Below are 21,181 nucleotides of genomic sequence, written 5' to 3'. Positions count from 1 at the left end.
CGGCAACGGGTCAAAATCCAGCGAGAAAATATTCGAGAGAAAACGGGAGGCACACGAGCGAGATACTGCGGCACAGACTGGTGCGCTCTGCATGCTTTTAAAGCCTGGGGATGATGTTCCTAATTGAATACAGGTGTGTCGTGATTGAACGCTGGGTGCGCTGAAACTCTGGAATGGAGTTAGGATTGTGAGGCGCTTGGTGGCTGGGGCTGGCTTGTGACAGTACCCCCCCTCCTACGGACGCCACCTGGCGTTCTGGCCGGTGCGTTGGGGTGTCGAAGATGGAAGTCATCAACAAGGGATCGATCCAAGATGAATCTGGAGGGAATCCAGCTTCTCTCCTCAGGGCCATAGCCCTCCCAATCCACCAGGTACTGGAGGCCTCTGCCTCGTCGTCTGGCTTTCAAAAGCTTATGCACGGTGAAGGCCTCACCACCATCGAGAAGTCGGGGAGGAGGAGCTGGGCGGGTGGGTGGATTCAGTGGACATGAGACCAGGGGTCTTATCTGAGATACGTGGAAGGAAGGGTGTATCCGGCGCATGGTGGAAGGCAGATGGAGTCTGACGGTACAGGGGTTGATGATTCTGGTGATGGTGAACGGGCCAATGAATCTGGGAGACAGTTTGCGCGAGGTTGTTTTGAGGGGAATGTAGTGGGAGGATAACATCACTCTTTGACCCACACGGTATAACGGAGCTCTGGAGCGACGTCGGTCAGCTTGCTGTTTGAAGATCGAAATGGTCCGGCGGATCCTAGCCCTTGCCTTTAACCACGTTCTTCGGCACCGACGAATAAAGGCTTGAGCCGAGGGGACCTCCACCTCCGCCTCCTGAAAAGGGAACAGAGGAGGTTGATACCCTAGGCAGCATTGAAAAGGGGAGAGACCCGTGGCTGATGTAGGTAAGGAGTTGTGGGCATACTCGATCCATGGTAGCAGCTGACTCCAGTGATGGGGGTCCTTAGATGTCATGCACCGAATAGCTGTTTCTAGGCCCTGATTAGCTCGCTCCGCCTGGCCGTTCGTCTGCGGATGATAGCCGGAGGATAAGCTAGGGGTGGCACCAATTAGCTTACAGAAGGCGGACCAAAACCGGGCAGTGAATTGGGGTCCTCGAACCGATGTGATGTCTGTTGGGAGTCCATGTAGCCGGAACACATGCACAATTAAAAGTTCGGCGGTTTCTTTCGCTGTGGGGAGTCCAGATAGCGGAATGAAGTGGGCCGCCTTGGAAAAGCGGTCGACCACCGTGAGGATGCAGGAGTTCCCTTCCGAGTCGGGGAGTCCTGTTACAAAGTCAAGGGCGATATGGGACCAGGGCCTGTGAGGAATCGGGAGCGGTCTAAGGAGGCCGGCGGGTGGCTTGTTACTGGCCTTGCTCCTGACGCAAGTGTCGCAGGCACTAACGAAGTGACGAATGTCCTTCCTCATAGTGGGCCACCAAAACCATTGTTGAACCAGCGCCAAAGTCCGTGCCGCACCAGGATGGCAGGCCAGTCGTGAGCTATGTCCCCAATCCAGAACGTGGGGCCGTACTTCTGCCGGAACGAAAAGTCTGCCCTGTGGTGTCTCTGAAGGGCCAGGCTGCTGATGTGCATCCCTGACCCGTGATTCGATGTCTAGTAGTGCGGCACCCACAAGGCATTGAGGGGGTAAGATGGTGGCTTCAGGCATCTGCTCATGGGCTGGACAGAACTGGCGAGAGAGGGCGTCTGGTTTCGTGTTCTTAGACCCCGGGCGATAAGACAAGGAGAAGTTGAAACGGGAGAAGAACATGGACCACCTAGCTTGACGGGAGTTTAGGCATTTGGCTGTCCGGAGATATTCCAAGTTCTTATGGTCCGTCCAGACCAGGAAGGGGATTTCGGTGCCCTCGAGCCAATGCCTCCACTCCTCCAGGGCGAGTTTAACCGCTAGTAGTTCCCGGTCGCCAATACCGTAGTTTCTCTCCGTAGGAGAAAGCCGGTGGGAGAAAAAACAACACGGATGCAGTTTGTTATCTTTGGGCGACCGCTGTGATAGGACCGCCCCGGCGCCTGAGTCGGAGGCGTCCACTTCCACCACGAACTGAAGAGAAGGGTCCGGCTGAAGAAGAACCGGGGCAGAGGTAAATCGCCTCTTCAACTCTAGGAAGGCCCTGGCCGCTTGCTCCGACCAGATGAACGGGGTCTTGGCTGAAGTCAGGGAAATGAGAGCGGCGGCCACTGTGCTATAGCCCCGAATAAATCGCCTATAGAAGTTGGCAAACCCCAGGAAACGCTGAAGCTCCTTGCGTGTTGTTGGAGTAGGCCAGTCGGTCACTGCCTTCAGCTTTGCGGGGTCCATCTGAATCCTGGAGTACCTGGCGGACGTGCATCTTATGTTCCTCCAAGGAGCGCGAGAAAATGAGAATATCGTCAAGATAAACGAAGGCAAAGATATTGATAAAATCCCGAAGGACATCATTAACTAGGGCTTGGAATACTGCTGGGGCGTTGGCCAAACCAAACGGCATGACTAAGTATTCATAATGCCCCGACGGTGTGTTGAAGGCGGTCTTCCACTCCGACCTGGCCACAATAGAGGCACGCCCCTGCCTGGATCCGGCGTTGTTGCTCCTCTGGCGAAATCCGGGTTCGTCCAACCTGCATGGGTTCATCAGGGACGGCGGCTGGCATGGGAGGAGTGACTGCCCTGAGCTGGAGCTGGGAAGGGGGGCGGTGCCTCCGTCTGAGTCGTGAATCCACCCAGCCTGCAAAGTCCATCAGGTCATTCAATTCTTCAGGAAGCTGCTGGGAAGTCAGCTGATCCTTGACCATCTCAGAAAGCCCATTCAGGAAGGTGTCATAAAGCGCCTGAGAGTCCCATTGAGCGGCGGCCGCCAGAGTCCGGAACTCAATGGCGTAGTCATAAGCAGATCAGGAGCCCTGATGAAGCTCCAGTAGTTGTCTGGCGGCCTCTCTTCCTATGTGGGAGCGATCGAAACCTCTCTTCATTTCCTCGGTGAAACTGCTGAAGGTGATGCAGCAGGGATCGCCAGCGTCCCAGACGGCCGTTCCCCACTCACGGGCTCTCTCCGTAAGAAGGGTGATGATGTACGCCATCTTGGATCGCTCAGTAGGAAAGGCGGAGGGCTGGAGTTCAAGCAGCAAGGAACACTGTGACAAAAATGACCGACAGGTGCCAGGGTCTCCATTGTAGGGTTGAGGATTGGGTAAGCGAGGCTCGTGCCGAGCTGGAGGTGTGAGCGTGGATGGGAGGACGGAGAACGCCTGCTGGAACTGATTTGACAGCTGAGACAGACTCTGAGATATCTGTTGGAGGCTTTGCTGTTGGGAGTTAATGAGAGCACCTTGTTGGGCAACAGTCTGGCGAAGCCTGGCCTCGGATCGGTTACTAGCCCGTAGCTGGGATTTGGTGCTAAGGCCCGGCCGTGGTCGAAAAGTCTCTGCTGGGTCTGCCATGGCCGCAGTATACTGTCAGGGATGGAGGTCGGGACGAAAAAAACCCAAAAGCAGACACAGACTTACTTCAAGGGACTTTATTTGGAGTTAGGGGTTAAATATATGGTGGCTAAGGCAGCGTAGTGTGTGTGTGTGTGTGTCTGAGAAAGTCAGCGCGCAGCAGCGCGGGCGGTATGTGTGTGTGTGTGAATTGGTGCGCCGCAGCGGGGGGGGCGCACGTGCGTTTGTGTATGTGTGTGTGTGTGCCTGAAAAAAGTCAGCGCGCAGCGGCGCGGGTGTGTGTGTGTGTGTCTAAGAAGGTCAGCGCACAGCGGCGCGGGTATGTGTGTGTGTGTGTGTGTGTATGTGCGTTTGTGTCTAAGAAAGTCAGCGCGCAGCGGCGCGGGTGTGTGCGAGTACCGAATATTCCGAGGAGCAGGCTGTGGCGTGACGAGGGTCAGGGTGACGACGTCGGAAGTCCTCCGCGGAATCCGGAAGCGCGCACGAACCTTACGCCGTCTCAGCAATGTGCGCGGGTGGTGCAACTGAATTTCCGTGATGGTTTCGACGTGCTGGCCTGTTACCAGAACGGAGAGGGGCAGAGAGAATCGACGTTGTTTAGCAGGTAAGGGTCGATCTTCCGAATCCAGCCAGGATAGCCAGCAAATCGATAGGGGCGGGTGTAAGAATCAGAATCCTAATACAGGCAGGGTCAAACACGAGAATCAATCCAAGAACAGGCGAGATGATCGAGGGATGAGACAAGAAGAGAAGTCCAATGGGCAGCGAGGTCGGCAACGGGTCAAAATCCAGCGAGAAAATATTCGAGAGAAAACGGGAGGCACACGAGCGAGATACTGCGGCACAGACTGGTGTGCTTTGCATGCTTTTAAAGCCTGGGGATGATGTTCCTAATTGAATACAGGTGTGTCGTGATTGAACGCTGGGTGCGCTGAAACTCTGGAATGGAGTTAGGATTGTGAGGCGCTTGGTGGCTGGGGCTGGCTCGTGACAGTTACTTAGATTTAAAAGACAAAATGTTATATAATAACGTTTATGTACTATATTTACTTCTTTTTTTTTTACTTTTGGCTTTACTTTTACTTACAGCATTAAGCTAAATTACAGGATTATGAAGAACATTTAATGTTTAAACAATTACACAATTATTTCTTTGTGAAAGTCATTACACAGCAGCTGTTGCTTTCTGAAGGTTTTCCTTTTAAATCAAATTGTCTTTAATACACAACATTACTGTTCAGAAACATTAGACATGTTTGTAACGAGAACACTCTATAGGTCTCTATTTTCTCTGTGTATCTCTATCATTATAGCGCGACTGTTTGCCACATGTGGGGCAGAACACCATGTAAGCTCTAGAACAAAACATCAGCTCATGTATGGCTTTAACTTTTTATGCAGATGCATAAAAACATTTGCATGGTGTAATTTATCCGTGATTATAGTGGATTCGACAGTTTAGTGAAGTCTAATTGTAATTCCACTGTTATTACTTATTAATCTTACATTTAAAAACTGCATCATGATGAAAGAATTCCTTAAACCAAATTTAATTTCTACTCTACTTTATAAATTCAAACTACTTTAAAAGGGACCAAATATGCAAAATTTACTTTTTGGTCATTTTGGACAGTTACATGGGTCTCTTTTTTGTGCATGTAAAAACAATAAAAAAAAATTTTGTTTGTTATTTTCTAAAATTCCACTCTTTAGATTAGCCTTTTCTTTGATCTCCACAAAATGTTCCTGAGGAAAAACATGATAAATGTTTCGCAATGTTCATGACTCAAATATTAATTTATACAAATTTATGCAAATCCCAGAACAATTACACCACCTTGATTACAATCAGTGCTCAGTGAATTTTTTTCCTTCTATTTTTCTTGATTTGAGTCCCTATGAAATTAGGCAGGACATGTCCTCCCATCCTCCTGTCCCCGACATGTCCTCCCGTCCCCTGTGATCCTACCTGTGATGAATTCTGTCAGTTGTTCTCTCTCTCTCTCTCTCTCTCTCTCTCAAAGTTGTACATTTGTTTTAAGGTTCCAAAAGTTTACTCACGTTTACACACCGGGAGCTCCGTCCATTCCCCTTCCACACATCCTACTTTTTCAGGTCCTTCTAGTTCATAATATATTGCACACTGAACTTTTAATTCCTTTCCACTTGGCAGCTCTGTAACATCTCCATTTGCAATAAGTGGGTGAGATCCACAAAAATGGACTGAAATCACAGACAATTCGTGTGAGGACATGGAGATCAACATTAATTATATAAGCACCTATGGGTTATTATACTGGTGAACACAGCACAGTACAGTACATTTGTATGATTACACACTCTGTGTTCTTTAAACACAGAAATATTAATTACTATCTTAGTGTAAAAACAAAAACCTGTATGAAGTGTGAATTGAGCTGAGGTGTTTACTGGGTACACGAGTGAGGTGAGATTAGCTAAAAGCACTTCATATTTATTACATATTAACTGAATTGGTGATAATTATTACCTGGCAGCAGAACCCCAAGCTGATCAGGATGTACAGATTCACCACCGCCCCCACCTCCTGCACCTGAAAGTGTCACTTAGACTTTTAGGAAAAGTTATACAATAGTTGATGTACTGACATTCAGTTACACCTAGCAACGCTGTTTCAGATTATTTAATAATTTAAAAAATCTTTGGTGTTTAGAAGAAACTTCTGGTGCTCTGTTCTTTACAGATAATAAACATGTAATGCTTGAGATCTTAATGATTTCAGAGCTACTGAAACTTTTGTAAATCTGACGGGGAAAATGTTTAGTTTCGTTTCAGCAGGGAAAGCACGTCTACAAACTTCTAGTGAAATATTAATAATCGTGAAGTAGCACATCAGGCTTTTACATACTGCTAACCATCATGTTTTTAAATGCAGTTAATTTAGGCTATTCTGCAAGTTAGTGTCTTCACAAAATATATCATTGCATAAAACATTATTGTTTAAATGCAATTTAATGTGCTTAACTGATATGTCTTGACTGCCTGTAGCAAACAGTAGAACGATAAATGATGGTTTTGTTATGACCTTTATTTGTTTTTATTTAGCTTCATTTGGCAGACGGCACGGTGGGCTTGTGGTTAACACTGTCGCCTTGCACCTCCAGGAACCGGGTTCGATTCCCGTCTCTGTGTGCATGGAGTTTGCACCCGTGCTTGGTGGGTTTCCCATGGGTACTCCGGTTTCCTCCCACAGTCCAAAGACATGCAGATTAGGTTAATTGGCGTTCCCATATTGGCCACAGTGTGAGAATAAGTGTGTGTATGTGTGTGTGCCCTGTGATGGATTGACACCCTGTGTGAGGTATAACCCGCCTTGTGCCCTAAGTCTCCTGGGATAGGCTCCAGGCTCTTCCGTAACCCTGAATACAGGATAAAGTGATATAGACAATGAGTGACTGAGTTTTATTTGGCTCAGTTTCATCAGTGTTTCTGATTTGGAAAAGGTATGCCTAGTAAGAACAATTTTTCTATCTATCAGATACTGATGTACTGTAGTGCAGAAGGTGGTGGGATTTAGAATGATTAGCGTGCGCTTTAATTACAGCATCGAGCTACAATGAAGAACATTTTATAGTTAACCATACTCAACAAATAAAATTGTTCCTTTATGAAGGTCATTGAAAAGCAGTTATTTCTTTAGGTTGCTTTTGAAAAGGTTTTCCCTTTAAATTATATTGTCTTTAATAGACAACCACATTACTATTTAGAAACATCAGTCATGTTTGTAATGAGGACTCTCACCTTTACACACTGGCAGTCTCCAAGTTCCAAGATCACACGTTGCATATGCTCCACGTTCAAATGTATAGCCGCTCTCACATACAAATTGGACGTATTCTCCATGAGAATAGAGTGGCCTTAATTGATATACAGGTCGGGCATTTGGCACACGTGGGACAGAACACGATGTTGGATCTAGAACAAAACATCAGAACAGGCATGGCTTTTTTATTAACAGTTTTTTTTGCAGATGTGTTTGCATGCATGGTGTTATTTGTCCCTGATTATAGTGGATTTGACACTTTGTGTAAACAAATTATAACTGTTTTTATTGATCTTAAATTTAAGAATTACATCATGATCAGTCAATTTCTTAAACTAAGTTAAATTTAAAAAGTTAATATTCTATTTATTCTGTTACTATATAAAGTCATACTACATATAAGGGGAATAATAATGCAAAAAATTTTGATCATTTTGGACAGGCACATGAGTCTCTATTGTGTGAGAACATGAAAAAAACAGACACATTCTCTCCATTTTATATTCTTTAAAAATACTTTTCTTTGCTTCTGCAATATTTTTTTTAAATCTCCATATTGTTTTTTTCTTTGATGTCCACACAATGTTCCTGAGGTATAACTTTTGTTGGTCTCCTCCTCCACCTCGTGGCTCAGCTCTGCCCAGGAGTCGCCATTTTCATACTTTTTTTAACTATACTTTTCTGAAACTTTTTTAATTAAAATTATTTAACAACTGTTCCAAAACATGTGTGTATATGACAGAGAAAGGGAGAGAGAGAGAGAGAGAGAGAGAGAGTGTGTGTGTGTGTGTGTGTGTGTGTGTGTGCGTGTTAGTTAGTTAGTAAGTTAAACTTTTCAGATCTAACTGCTTCCTCACTGATGGACAATTCTACTGATTTTGTGAAAATGAAGCTCAGGTGTGAGTTCCTAAAGCTGTAACTGTTACTATTTTAGTGCCAGAATGCAGGATCTTATACTGTATCTTATCAAAACTTATTTTAACTTCTTTAAAAGGCTTATATTTAATGAGGGGCTTCAATCCATGTTTATATTTTCCGTTCCTCCAAATTATAATTTTTTTTTATATATCAACCCTCTGAAATTTTGGAATCTATATAAAATAAGACATATAAAATATATATAAAGGTTATTTTTTTGTTTTGCACTGTACATGACCCTCAGCATTGCTTTAAGCAGGAACTATTGCAGAAGATTCATTTATGCAAGTTTATGCAAAGCAAGTAAAAATTAAACTGCTGTCCTGTGTGATCTCGGTCTTGATTTTGATGATCTTGTGTTTGATGCCAATTTTCTTTGCAGAATCTGTTACTGTCACAAACTGATGGCCAGTCTTTCTTCTTCAGGATTTCCTGACAGAGTGCAGAACTTATGGTTCCATCAATTACAGCAAGTCGTCCAGATCCTGAAGCTGTAAAGCTCCGGACCATCACACTACCACCACCATGTTTGGCTGTTATGATGTTATTTTTATAAAATGCTGTGTTAGTTTTATGCCAGATGTTAGTGATGGGTCGTTCATAAATGATTTGTTCTTTGTAAACGAATCTTTAACGTGACTCAGAAGAGTGAGTAGTCTCGGAGAGTGATTCTTTCATTTTCTACTGGCCGCGTATACGCAAAGCATCGCAAAACCTCAGTAGGTTATTTACAGGAAACAGAAATGAGTCTTTTAATCCTTTAAGTCTTTTGGTCCGAGTCGTTTGTTCTTTCGTCATGTGACCTTCATAGACACTATGCTGTGCAATGGATTAAAAAAAAACGAACGACTCAGACTAGAAGATACTGTATAAGAGGTGAGCTGCTCATTCTGTTTACCATAATATGTTCTTTGCTGCATTGTAATATTTTAATTGACTGGAATTATAGCCAAAATTTGGGGGTGTTGGGGAGTTAATTGAAAATTTTAATTATCTAATCTAAAGAACGAAATTAACTAAATGACTCAAAAAAGATTTGTTCATTTTGATGAACAAGATTCAAAGAATCGAGTCCCTAAAATGATTCAAAACTCCCATCACTACCAAATGTAACAGGACACACACCTTCCAAAAGTTTCAACTTTAGTTTCAACTTTAGTCTCATCAATTTTCAGAATATTTGCTCAAAAGTCAAGATGTTTATAATCAAGATGTTTTTTGACAATTGTAAGACGAGTGTTTGTGTTCTTTTGGTCAGCAGTGGCTTTCACCTTAAAACTCTTTCATGGACGAGATTTTTGCCTCCAGTCTCTTTTTTATTAGTGAACACTGAACATGAACACTGAGTTTAACTGAGACAAGTGATGCCTGCAATTTTATAGATGTTGTTTTGGGTTCTTTTATGAGCTCCTGGAGTCGTCGTTGTGCTCGTGGAAGAGTTTCAGGGCCAGGGGTAGCTCAGTGGTTAAGGCATTGGACTACAGTTCAGAAGATCCCAGGTTCAAACCCCCACAACCACCAGATTGCCACTGTTGGGCCCTTGAGCGCGGCCCTTAACCCTCAACTGCTCAGATGTGTAATGAGATAAAAAATGTAAGTCGCTTTGGATAACAGCGTCTGCCAAATGCCTAAATGTAAATTCTGGTAGGCCTACCACTCCTGGGAAGGTTCACCACTGTTTGTTATATTTGTGGATAATGTTTCTCACCTTGGCGTTACTTTGTTTCTTATCTGTTCTTGATTTTCTTTAGATTGCATTGCCTTTTTTTTTTTAAATATCTCTTAGCGTTCTTCACTGTGTCCGACATGTTCCATTTAAGTGATTTCTTGTTTCAACAGGTCTGGCAGTAATCAGGCCTGGGTGTGGCAAGTGGAATTTAACTTGACTTTCCAAAAAATGTGGTTAATCCAAGTTCATTTATGATTTATCAAGGGGCCATTTTCTTTTTGACACAGGGCCAGGTAGATGTTGACATTTCTTTTTCTGATAATGAATAAAATCATAATTTAAACACTGTATTTTGTATTTACTCAGGTTATCTTTGTGTTATATTAAAACTTGTTTGATTATCTAAGTCATTCAACATTACCTCTAGTCGAATCGTGCATTTAGAAAGGACTGAAAGAAAGAAAATTAGGATCATGCAGCATTTTAGAGACAGAAACAGACAACTCGAGAAACAGACAAAGCAGAGATTTAGCTCCTGTTTTAAATTTCATATCACTAAACAGGTGAAACTGAGGTGAAGTAAAAGCTTCATCCACCCCATAAAACTTGTCTCTCTTCGACATAGCAAGAAAAGGTGATTTTAAGGAAGAGAACCAGTGGACTGTCCAAATGGATTTAAAAATAGATTTTACGAAATTAGTCCCCTTAAAATATTATAACGTGACCTAGAATCGATCCCTGGACCACAGTCCTAACGACTACAACGCCGTGCCACCCAAATTAAATTTTTACCACATTTATTTCAATAGGATTTGTCATGTTATAAAATGTTTTCAATAAATTAATATTTTTACGAATGTGTCAGTCTTGTCTTTATTTAAAAATAAGTGTTATTCAGAATTATTAGTAATGTTTGTAATGAGGACACTTACATTTACACACTGGGAGCTTCCAAGTTCCATCTTCACACCGTGCAGTGTCTGTTCCCTCAAACCTATAAGGACGTGGACATGTGAATTTAACAGTCTCTCCGTGATTATAGGAGTATTTCAATCTCTCTGCTGCTTGGGCGTAGTCCACATATGGCTGGTTACATTTTACTTCAACTAGAACAAAGAACAGAACATTTATACATGTGTGTGGCTTCACTTTTGTATTTATTTAATGACGTGTGTACTCCTGACTGTAGGAGATTTTAGAATAAAACACACACGCACACACACACACACACACACACACACACACACTCTCTCTCTCTCTCTCTCTCTCTTATTCTACTGTACAAACTATCATGATAATCGAGTATTAGATCCATTAGATTCGTTTAGCTCAGACACAAAGACTGACTGCAACTACAGTAGACAGTAAAGTAAAGACACCGCTCACTGGTGTCGTGTGCTGGCACGGGGGTGAAACAGATGTAAGGTGTCACTATAAACTGAATGGTATTTATTTATTTATTTATTTGCAACTTTGAATACATTTGAAACAGAAAGTAATTGTAGGAAATTTGCTGTGGGACAAAAGCAGTAAGACACTCTAGACACAAGGGGGCGACATTCTAACATTTGCTGTCGCAGCCCTTGGCTTCTGAATACAAGGCAGAGAGTCTCTAACGGGTGCAATTGATTTTATTCTGCAACCAGCGTAAGCACCGTGAAAACTAAAATAAACACATAAATAGCTGGTTAAATAAGCCTTTGGCTAAATACAAATTTACAAATAAAACCCTCACATCTTTACAGTACATCATCATGCATTTATACATATGCTATGTACATTACATGACCTTAAAACTACAGTATTTAAAACAATATAAACACACAAACTTTTTGTAAGAGAGACACAACAAAACAAAATTCCAGAAACATCATTAAAGATTTTCCCTGTCTTAAACATGGAATCAAAAACACACACCTCGCTCCGCTCACCAAGGGTGCAAACTTTTAACTTGCTGCTTCCTGAGGTAGAAGTTAGCTTTAAAGGCTCTGGGCTAAACAGCACACAAATGTGAACATGAGGCAGAGCAACCTAAACAATTCAAAAATGCACAGCACTAGAATTACACAAACTAAGTTTACTTACATTTGTGCTGAGCTTCTTGGACAAAGGAAATCTTAACCGTTAAACTGTTGAGAGTTTATACAGGTTCCTGGGTTTATAATCACAACCCCATCACATGAATAAGCTGACTGAAGAATTACTTATAGTGACCTCTAGAGGCCACTTACACTCCCACCAAATCATGTTATGATAAATGTATTCCGAAAGAATGAACAAACAGTTACTCATGCATGATTTCCAAACTAGTGAATGATTAAAATATGGGTATACAGTATGTCACAAATGCGAATGGTTTCGCCTTAGACCAACATGTCTGATATGTGTGTCTATAGAAATGACTATTTTTCATCTTCAAGGAGGAGCACCAGCTTTTGAATCGGCCGCTCGATGATTGAGGGCTTAGAGCAATGGTTCTGTTTCTTTGTTAGTTTCCGCTCTCCAACTTGTACCTTTACCCGACGAACTAAACCATCTGTCCCTTCTGTAGTCTCAATGACTCGTCCTAGCTGCCACTGATTCCTCGGAAGTGTATCTTCCTTGATAATGACAATGTCATTCACCTTCAAGTTGCGCCGGGGTACATGCCACTTTTGCCTAAGGAACGAGTTTAGAAGGTATTCTTTCTTCCAACGGCTCCAAAACTGTTCAGTTAAATATTGCACTCTGCGCCACATTTTTGCAGCATAAAGATCCTCCTTTACAAACTTTCCAGATTTCATCAGGATAAGATGGTTTGGCATCAGGTGCCATGGAGTTATTGATTCCATCAACATTTAATGGACGACAGTTGACAATAGCCATAGCTTCGTAAAACAGAGTTCTAAGGGAAGCATCATCTAGTCTACCTGAACACTGAGCAATTGTCACATTTAGCACATTGCGGATGGTCCGAATTTGCCGCTCCCACACACCGCCTGCATGACTCGCTGAAGGAGCATTGAAAATGAACTCGCATTGTTTGTCTGCCAGAAAGGCTTTCAAAGACTCTGTATCACATTGCTTGAGTGCTTCTTTAAACTCATTTTTCGCACCAACAAAGTTTGTCCCCTGATCACAGCGAAGCTGGCAAACAGCTCCTCTAAGACTAATAAAACACCTTAAGGCGTTAATGAAAGCATCTGTCGACATGTCTTCAAGCATTTCAAGATGGACTGCTCGAGATGACAAGCATGTGAATATGAGTCCATATCTCTTGCACTCTTTGCGACCTCGCTTAGTGACAAATGGGCCGAAACAGTCCATTCCGCATGACATAAAAGGAGCCGAAACTTCACAGCGTTCTCTGGGAAGATCAGACATTCGTTGCTCCTCAACTGGTCGTCTGAGCTTACGGCATTGCACACATCTATGAATTAACTTGGCGACTGATTTACCTGCACCAATGGCCCAAAATCCATTGGCCCGGAGCTCCATTAAAGTCTGGCTCCGACCCTGGTGGTGAATCTGGGCATGATAGTGAGACAAAATCAGCTTCGTGATGTGGCTGTCTTTTGGGAGTATAATGGGGTGCTTTAATTCTTGACTGAGTGTTGCTCCCTTTATTCTTCCGCCAACACGAAGAAGACCACCGACCAGAATAGGGTCGAGATAGTGAAGAGGACTTGAACTTGGAATAATGTCTCCATGAGAGCGCCTTTGCAGTGCCTTTAGCTCTTGAGAAAAGGCTTGCTGCTGGACGAGCTGAATCACCACCTCAGCAGCCCTTCTACGTTCCTCAACGGTCACAATTTCATCAAGATGTTTTAGCTTAGACCCTAGTCTTTTGATTCTGGCAATCACTTTCACAAGCCTTGTCCAGGTGGAGAACCGACTCAGGCGGCTTAGAACATCGTTCCAGTCACCAACTTGAGTTGCAAACACTTGAACCAATTTAACTTCCGGGTCACCTGTAAGCAGCTCTGTTGAAGGCTTAGGCGTAAAAAGCACTTGTTTTTCCCATAGAAACTTGGGCCCTGCCAACCAGCTAGCTGAAGGGATGTCTGCTGCATGAAGACCTCTTGAGGCATGATCAGCTGGGTTTTGTGCTGTATCTACATAGTTCCATTGATCTGGGTCTGTAATTTCTCGTATCAGTTGAACCCGGTTTGCCACAAACACATGGAACCTTCGCGCATCATTGTTGATGTAAGCAAGTACTACTTGTGAGTCAGTCCAGAAAAATTCTTGGTCGATTTTCATCTCGAGTTCTGCCTTCAGCATAACACTCATCCTGGCTGCCGTGACTGCAGCTGATAGTTCCAATCTTGGGATGCTAGTAATCTTCGTAGATGCAACCCTCGCCTTTGCCATTACAAAGCTGCAATGAATCTCGTTCTTGTCATTTTGGTATCTGAGATAGGAACATGAACCATACCCTACATTACTAGCATCCGAGAAGTGGTGCAGTTCCACTCTAACAATTTTACCAAAGTTTTGAGGATGGTAACAACGAGGTACAGCAATTTCTTTCAACCTCTGTAACCCATTCCTCCATTCCTCCCACCGTGACTGCAATGTCTCAGGAATAGGATCATCCCATCCCATACCTCTGCGACATAGCTCCTGTAGGATGCGTTTTCCACTTAGGGTGAAGGGAGCTACGAGACCGAGTGGGTCATACAGAGACGCAACGACTGACAAAAGACCACGTCGTGTTGGGGGATGGTCTTTGGCATCAACATTGAAGCTAAAGGTGTCGTTTTCTGATGACCACTGAATGCCAAGTACGTGTTCTGTTGAGATTGCATCAAGGTTAAGGTTGAGAGGATCGGTGGTTACTGCTCTTTCCGAGGGGGCTACACAGGAGAGGACCTCCATTCGGTTTGAGTTGAACTTGTGCAAACGTAGACCTGCCCTTTTGCATAGTTCTTGTGCTTCAACAATTAGTTCCTTAGCTTCTTTGACTGTTGGAACGCTGGTTAACCCATCGTCCACGTAGAAGTTTTTTTCCACGAATACTGAAGCTGAAGGGTGGTCAACCTTGTGTTTTTGTGCCAGATACTTAAGACAAAAGTTGGCACATCCAGGGGAGGACGCAGCCCCAAAAAGGTGGACAGTCATTCTATACTCTTGTGGTTCAGTTTCTAACAGCCCACCCTCCCACCAGAGGAACCTTAGGTAGTTACGAACTTCAGGAGAGACACTGAACTGGTGGAACATCCTTTCAATGTCGCAGATCACAGCCACTGCTTCCCTTCTAAAGCGACAAAGAACTCCTATCATGGAGTTGATTAAGTCCGGGCCTGTCAGTAAAGTGTTGTTCAGAGAAATTCCACGGAACTTCGCTGAGCAATCGAACACCACTCTAAGTTTGCCTGGCTTCTTGGGGTTGTACACCCCATGATGTGGGATATACCACACAGACTCTAACTCAGAAAATGGAGGGGCTGTTTCAGCATCACCTTTCCTGATTATTTCTTCCATAAAGGCTGTATAATGGTCAAAATACTGTTTGTTGGCCTTAAACTTCTTCTTTAGGTGTTGTAAGCGAATGGTAGCCAGTTTCTTATTGTTTGGTAGAACTGGTGGAACACTGCCCTTGAAAGGGAGGGGAATCTCAAAATGGCCATCCTCTTTCTGCTTGATGTTATCATTAAGGAGCTGTATGAAGCGGATGTCATCCTGCGACACATACCTGTCCTCATAGCTTCTCTCATTGAAGTCTGATTCCAGAACCTTTAACACATCAGTGGCCACTGGCACTTCTTTAACTGCAACACGATGCACAAAGCTTTCGTTTCCATGTCTATCCAAATGGGGATTGGCTGAGCCTATAATGCTCCAGCCCAGCACAGTCCTTTGTGCAAAAGGTTCATTTTCTTTGCCGGTGATGACCTCCAAGGGAGCTAGTGCCGATGGGCAATCATAACCAATTAGCAGACCAACCTCGCAATCATGGAGTGGATGTAACTTGTTTATTAACTGTTTTAGATGAGGCCACTGAATGGCTGTACTTTTAGTAGGGATGTGAGACTTGTCGACTGGAATAAAGTCTCGTGTGTAAGTCTGCTGTAGTTGGATGTGAGTTTCAGAGTTGAGTCCCCGAACTTGTAAACCACTGGCAATCTTGCTTGGTATTATAGTATTGACAGCTGTCATTGTGCTGAGTTTAAGTTGCACTGGCTGAGTGTTTACATTTAGATCAGTGACCAAATCTTCCAAGATAAAGGTTGAGTCGCTTTGTGTATCGAGTAGGGCATAGGTGAGAATTTCTTTCTGTGGTTCTATTGTGGATGACACAAAAACTGGAACAATGCTAGAGGTGGCCGAAACATGCTGCGTCAATGCATGGGCCATGGCCTTACGGGTTTCCTGGCTTGTATGGTCTTCTGAGGGACCTTTGCTTGTCGATGTAACAGGGCTACTGTTTCTTTCTCTGTGCAAGCAGGTTGGATGACGTCGACCACATGTACTGCAGGTGTGTCGCCTTTTACAGTCTTTGGTAATGTGCCCCTTTCTTAAGCACCCAAAACACAGGTGATTATCATGAATAAAAGCTGTCTTTTCATCCATGGTCTTTACTGCAAAGGTTGGACACTTAACAACACCATGATTTTCGTCTTTACAAACTAAGCAAGGTGGCTTTGGCTTTTCCGGAGTTCCTGAGATGAAGTTTTTCATTTGAGTACTTGTGCTAAGTGCCTTGGCTCTCTTTGGAAGTCTCTCTTCTGTGGTTTTAACGTTCATTAGCAGAGGAGATGCAATCGGGTTACAAGCTATGCGAGCTTCAGTTCGTATAAACTCTGTAAAACGCGCAAAACTTGGATACTCCCCAGATTGGTCTAGCTCCTTCACAACAATACGACTCCATCTGCGCATCATCCACTCAGGTAGTTTTTTAAGAAGCTTGTGATTTTCTTCACAATCATTTAGAATACCCAAGCCCTTAACGTGAGGTATGGCTTCAACACAACCTTGAAGGAAATCTGCAAACTCTCTTAAAGCCATAGGGTCATTTGCACCTATTTTTGGCCACTTCATGAGCTTGTCTCTGAAGGCCCTTTGGACAATGAACGGGCTACCATACCTATCTTGTAAGACTGCCCAAGCACCCTGATATGCCTTCTCTGAATTTAGATAGAAAAATCCTTCAACAGCCTTGCGTGCTTCCCCAGCAAGGTAACTCTTTAGATAAAACATTTTTTCACTAGCTGGGAGGGGCTTTTGGTCAATGAGAGCCATGAATGATATTTTCCAGTCTATGAACCTTAAAGGATCACCAGTAAACGTACTCGGTTCTGGTACAGGTAAACGGCTTAGGGTGAGTGAGCTTGCAATTGCCTGAGCAAGGCTAACCTCCTCCTGAATTGCTGGTGCATTGGTGGGTGTGGAGTAAGGCTGGAATGGCACTGCTTGTGGATTTAGTGGAATTTTGAGTCCAGCATCTTGCCACCCATACTTGGTTTTATGGTCAGTCTCTTCCTCCAAACTTTCAACGTCATCAAAATTGTTGTACGCTCTGACCCGAGCGGCTGCTACATTTACTTCATTGTCAGCCTGTAGCTGTTGTAACCTTGTTTTCTCCAAATCTAACTTTAATTTCATTTCGGCCTCATTTTGTTTGAGATCTGCTAACATCTGAGATTTCTTTAATTTCCATTCACTTTCCAGTTTGTCAAGTCGCGCTTGTTGAATGTGTATTTCTTGCATTGCTTTGGCATGTTCTATTTTGGCTGCCAAGTCTGCTTCCGCATCTGCACGTTTACTAGAGGACCTGGAGGTGGCGCTTGAGTTGTAGCCCGACCCTTGTGATGACTCTGAAATTACTGTTTCTGTTTTTGTATTTCCAAAGACTGAGCCATACTCATCCTTATTTAGCACCATTCTTACCCTCTCTTTCTCTAGTTGGTCATTGAAAGCCTCATCTATATTCTCTTGTCGTTTACTGACAATGTCACAAATCTCAACTGTAAGAGTGTCACAAGCATCCATTCTTTTGACGATATCCGGAGTGGTAGTATGATTGCGTCGCATGGGCTCATAATTTTGGTGTAGTATAGCTTGTTTAGATTTGATGCTTATTTGGATCTTATCAAGATCCTCAGCTGAGCAGAAGGCCTTTAGTTTTCCTCTAGACTCCTTTGCTGTGTGCTTCCAAAGGTCATAGGCTTTGTTAAATGCCTTTTCATTTTTCTTTGCTTCCTGTTCATGTAATTCTTGACCCTTTGTTGTTAAATTACGCTCACGGGAGCTCGCCCTTATCTGTTGTGCTTCTGGAGGGTTGTCTTTTTGCTCATCGTGTGATGACATCTTGAAGATCTAATGGATCTGTGTACTGTAAAGCCTTGGGATTATTTTACGTCTAAACTCAAGTTTGGGTGAGTGGTGTCTTTAACTTATCTCTAAAATATATTACCACTCACATCAGACGTTTACGCTTGTGGACACCAAGGAAAGTACACAGAGAGTAAGCAAAATGTCATAGACACGAACACTGCTGATAATTTTCAATCACAATTTTACCCCTCAGAAACTGTAAGATTCAGGAATTAATGTACACATCACATTGACCTTTACTGTACTCTTAGACTTTGTAATTGTCAACCTTACAGGTCAAGCTTTTACAGTATTTTGTACTACACACTAGAATTATTTAGGGTATAGCAGCTCTTAATATCTCTAGATGTCCAATGTCCCACGCGATGAATTAGCTGAGCACATAGTCCCAATTACCGCAGTAACTTCTATGTAGTTTTCTTGTACGTGTACGGTATTTGTGGTTGGTTTTACCCACTTATTCAGACAAAGTCTCTTGCAGCAGCTGGGGTATTCAAATATTAGCAGGCATGACATCAGATGATCTTGTATCCGCTAAAGATGTCGGCATAGGTAGATGCCTCAGCGTCGAGTTTTCACTGTCGCAGCCCTTGGCTTCTGAATACAAGGCAGAGAGTCTCTAACAGGTGCAATTGATTTTATTCTGCAACCAGCGTAAGCACCGTGAAAACTAAAATAAACACATAAATAGCTGGTTAAATAAGCCTTTGGCTAAATACAAATTTACAAATAAAACCCTCACATCTTTACAGTACATCATCATGCATTTATACATATGCTATGTACATTACATGACCTTAAAACTACAGTATTTAAAACAATATAAACACACAAACTTTTTGTAAGAGAGACACAACAAAACAAAATTCCAGAAACATCATTAAAGATTTTCCCTGTCTTAAACATGGAATCAAAAACACACACCTCGCTCCGCTCACCAAGGGTGCAAACTTTTAACTTGCTGCTTCCTGAGGTAGAAGTTAGCTTTAAAGGCTCTGGGCTAAACAGCACACAAATGTGAACATGAGGCAGAGCAACCTAAACAATTCAAAAATGCACAGCACTAGAATTACACAAACTAAGTTTACTTACATTTGTGCTGAGCTTCTTGGACAAAGGAAATCTTAACCGTTAAACTGTTGAGAGGTTATACAGGTTCCTGGGTTTATAATCACAACCCCATCACATGAATAAACTGACTGAAGAATTACTTATAGTGACCTCTAGAGGCCACTTACATTTGCCACCCTGGGAATTGCCTGTATGGCCTGATTCAGGGGTCGGCAACCTTAAACACTCAAAGAGCCATTTGGACCCATTTCCCACAGAATAGAAAACACCGGGTTGTCAAAAACCTCTTTGACATCTAAAATGAAGAGAACACTGCATATATCATTTTTTATCTTTATGCTATGTATAAAAAAACTGTGTTGCATTTATGAAATCAATGAACTGCTACAGAGAAAACAAAAATTTTATTTCTGCATGCAACAAAAACATTTTGAAAAAAAAAAGATGCTGGGTTGAAGGTTCTTTTAAATAAAATACTTAATGTCTGTTTGAGTCCTCCTCGTATTTATGAAATAAAATGCAGAACTTAAATTATCCACCTGCAGTAAACCAAAATTACATTCCTAATTAATGTCTTTGCACAGTGTACTCATGGTGTGCAATATTAATGTATTCTAATGCAAAACTGCAGTGAGATAAATATGATTATTCATATAGAATTAAATCATATGTTATAACGATATAATAGTATAATTATAATAACAATAATACAATATGTACATGGGTTAGAATGGTGGTTGAATGTACATACCACAAATAGTTTATGTCCAATTGGCTGAAGATTTGCAATATAATGTTCTAGTGCAATGTTTCCAGTGAGGTAGTTATAACTCTGAACGTGGCAGATTTGTAATAAAATATGTCCAAAATCCAATGATTTATTCATGTAAAGGACATTAAGATCAAACTGCTGTCCCGTGTGAGCTCTACTTTGAATAAAAAGTGGTTGGTGCCACTCTACAGCTCTTATGTGCAGAATCTGCTGCTGTTCGCTTGCATCGTTTTCATTTCAGCTCTGTTACTTCCTCAAATATTATAATGATCCTTAGTCATGTGACAAAGTACTTAATACAATTATACTCCTTTTAAACAAGTTATCCAAGTCTGCAAAATGCGTCTGTAATTTCCCAGCTGAAATACAGCTCAGATCCTGCATCCTGGTCCGTCTGTTTCTTAAGAGCCAAAAATAAATAGCTACTGTAGGCTATTGATGCCTTTTGTATTGCTGAACACTGGGGATGGCCTCATGAATAAAAACTTACACATAATATACGCATAATAAATTGGTTGCTACTTAAAAAAAAATCCTTTCTCCCCACATTTTGTTAATCAGGATATGGATTGAAATAACCAAATGGAGGGGAAATGCCTCATAACCGGGGTTTTAAATGTTATCCCGAAAGAATGAGGGTGGATGCAGACTTCAGTTTGGTTGGAATGAAAGCCTGCACTCACACCGGCTCTTTCTGGATAACATTTGAAACCTCTTCTTATAATGTCTCGAACATATGTGGGTTCAAAAGGAATATTTCTCCCCTGACTGTTTCTAGTTTCTGCATCCTGATTGGCTGGGAAAATGTACGTCTCCAAAGGGGCGTTCCAGGACAGTCTAAGAGTAAAACTACACACAGTGAAATGGTGCAGTAAATGTAGCATGGCAGACTGCAGGATCTAAGCTGCATTTCAGCTGGAACATTAAAATGGAAAATGTCTAAATATATATTAACTTATTAAAAAGTATATTTGGGTAACTTTGAGAGACACACCTTTCGGAAAAGTTTGTAAAAAGATTGCCCTTTACAACCATTTTTATCACATTAATTTTAGGGTTTTTTGTCATTTGTACAAATTAATATTTTGATCATTCAAACATTCAGCTACTAGAATTATTATACTGTACATTCATAATCATTGTTTGAGGCAAAATATAAACCAGATCTCTCTCTCTCTCTCTGTCTGT

The 21,181-nt window shown here is 42.5% G+C and overlaps 1 protein-coding gene and 1 long non-coding RNA gene across 3 annotated transcripts in view; both read right to left on the bottom strand.

Moving 5' to 3' along the window:
- Window positions 1-21,181, bottom strand: part of LOC128521875 (complement factor H-related protein 2-like) — a 70,547-nt gene that overhangs the window by 35,104 nt on the left and 14,262 nt on the right. The gene's annotated exons all lie outside the window — the stretch shown is intronic.
- On the bottom strand, window positions 11,404-19,383 carry LOC128512561 (uncharacterized). 2 transcript variants are annotated; one of them, XR_008356349.1, is made up of 4 exons: window positions 19,243-19,383; window positions 19,075-19,150; window positions 11,749-11,824; window positions 11,404-11,494 (listed from the first exon to the last, which is right to left on the bottom strand). It is a non-coding gene; the product is annotated as an uncharacterized LOC128512561 (long non-coding RNA). The 2 variants fall into 2 exon arrangements; XR_008356330.1 differs by having other exon boundaries at window positions 19,075-19,383.

This window comes from Clarias gariepinus, chromosome 1 (assembly GCF_024256425.1).
Source record: "Clarias gariepinus isolate MV-2021 ecotype Netherlands chromosome 1, CGAR_prim_01v2, whole genome shotgun sequence".
Lineage (NCBI taxonomy): Eukaryota > Metazoa > Chordata > Actinopteri > Siluriformes > Clariidae > Clarias > Clarias gariepinus.
Note: the sequence above shows the minus strand (reverse complement) of the source record. Positions and strands in the feature narration are given on the sequence as shown.